The sequence below is a fragment of the Carlito syrichta genome, unplaced genomic scaffold, assembly GCF_000164805.1.
Source record: "Carlito syrichta isolate Samal-C Ts95f unplaced genomic scaffold, Tarsius_syrichta-2.0.1 Scaffold305873, whole genome shotgun sequence".
NCBI lineage: Eukaryota > Metazoa > Chordata > Mammalia > Primates > Tarsiidae > Carlito > Carlito syrichta.
This window is the reverse complement of record NW_007249969.1, coordinates 41,040-43,218: the sequence shown is the minus strand read 5'-3', so window position 1 is coordinate 43,218 and position 2,179 is coordinate 41,040. Positions and strand designations below refer to the sequence as shown.

The following is a 2,179-nucleotide window of genomic DNA, read 5'->3' as shown; positions in this document are numbered from 1 at the left end:
AGGATGATGTTAGCTGCAACTTTTTCATAGATCTCCATTATCAGGTTACAGGAGTTCCCGTCGATTCCTACTTTGTTGAAAGTGTTTTTTTTTTTTTGTCAGAAATGGAAATTAGAATTTGTTAAATACTTTTGCACCTATTGAAGTGGTCACAGGTTTTTTTCTTTTCTTTTCTTTTTTTTTTTTTTGAGTTGAAGACTCACTCCGTTGCCCAGACTGGAGTGCAGTGGTCGCTCCCGGCCACCGCAGCCTCGACCTGCTGGGCTCCGGCGATCCTTCCACCTCAGCCTTCTGAGTAGCCAGAATTACAGGCATGCGCTACCACGCCTGGCTGATTTTTTGATTTATTGTAGAGATGAGGTCTCGCTGCCCAGGCGGGTCTGGAACCCATGGGCTCAGGCAATCCACTCACCTCAGCCTGCCAAAGGCGCGAGATTACAGGCTGAGCCACTGAACTCGGCTAAGTTTTTTCTTTTTAAATTTGTTAATATAGTAAATTAAATTTATTGATTTTCGAATGTTAAACCAACCTGAAATTCTGAGATAAAGCCTACTTGCTCCAAATATATTATTCTTTTTGTATATTTTTGAAATCAATTTGTTAATATTTTGTTTTTTTAAATTTTTAAAAATTTGCATCTAAATTCATGAATTTTTCTTTCATGCAAAGTCTTTGATTTGATATCATTGAGTGCTGATTTCATAGGGTTCCTTCCCTTCTCTTTCGTTTTCTTTAATTTTTAATGTTCATGTAGAATTCGTATTACTTCTTTAAAATTTTGGAATTATTAGCCGGGCTCAGTGGCTCAGCCTGTAATCCCAGCGCTTTGGGAGGCCGAGGTGAGTGGATTGCCTGAGCCCGCGAGTTCGAGACCCGCCCGGGCAACTTGGCGAGACCTCATCTCTACAATAAATCAAAAAATGAGCCGGGCGTGGTAGTGCACGCCTGTAGTTCCAGCTACTGGGAAGGCTGAGGCGGAAGGATCGCCGGGGCCCAGCAGGTCGAGGCTGCGGGGGCCGGGAGCGGCCGCTGCACTCCAGTCTGGGCGACCGAGTGAGGCTCCAACTCAAAAAAAAGAAGGAAACTGACATTATTGATTTGAGCACTTCTTTCTTCCCCCTAATTTAGGCATTTAATGCTATAGAGTTCCCTCTCGGTTCTATATTAGCTGCATCCCACAGTGTTTGCTATGTTGTGTTTTCATTTTCTTTTTTATGTAGTTGTATTTGCATCTTATTTTATTTTATTTTCAAGAGACAGGGGAGAGGGAGCCGCGCGGTCCAAGGCCTCACCGCGATGGGCCGCAACAAGAAGAAGCGAGATGGTGACACCCGGCGGCCTCGGCTCGTTCTCAGCTTCGAGGAAGAGAAGCGGCGGGAGTACCTGGCAGGCTTCCGCCAGCGGAAGGGGGAGCGGAAGAAGGGAGCCATTGAGGAGATTAAGCAGCGACTGAAGGCCGAGCCGAAACCGCTCCGGGAACAGCGCCACCAGGAATACTTGAAGAGGCTGGCCGAGAGAGAGGAGGAGCTGGAGGAGGCAGGTGAGCTGGAACGGCTGGCCACGGCAAAGACGGAGTCGGGGCCGTACGACCACCCCAACCACACGGCCACTGTGACCACCGTCAGCGACCCGGACCTCTCGGGAGCCCGGCTACTTGGGCTGCCCGCACCTGAGCAAGCGGCCAGGGATGGGTTCGAAGAGGAGGCATCATCCATGGAGAAGCCAACCAGAGCCTTGCCCAGGAAGTCCAAAGAGCCCTGCTCTCTCAGCGGATCTCCTCCCTCACAGCATCACTGCATGCACACAGCTGCAAGAAGGCCAAGAGAAAACATCCCCGACCGGCCCAGGACTCCACCAAGAAGCCCCCGAGGGCCACTCGCACCAGCAAGACCCGGTGCCGCCGACTGACAGGGAAAGCCCGGCATAGCGGGGAGTGAGACCCAGAACCAAGTGGTGCCCCACCTGGGGCTGTGGGGACCTGCCCTGTCTCAGCTTGGCTGTCCCTGCACCCAACCTGCACCAAGGTGGTGATTGCACAACTCTGGGTTGGGAAGCCAGGCTCTCTCTGGTCTGGGGCTGCCCTTGCCTGGGGCTTGAGCCCCAGCCAGAGCAGGCAGCTGGGAGCTGGCCTCCCTGGGGAGCCTTCAGAGCCAGGTTTGGGGCATCTTCCCAAATGCA

The 2,179-nt window shown here is 51.6% G+C and overlaps 1 pseudogene; it reads left to right on the top strand.

Moving 5' to 3' along the window:
* The first annotated feature begins 1,297 nt into the window (after positions 1–1,297).
* LOC103265166 lies at positions 1,298–1,938 on the top strand (annotated as a pseudogene).
* Positions 1,939–2,179: the final 241 nt, after the last annotated feature.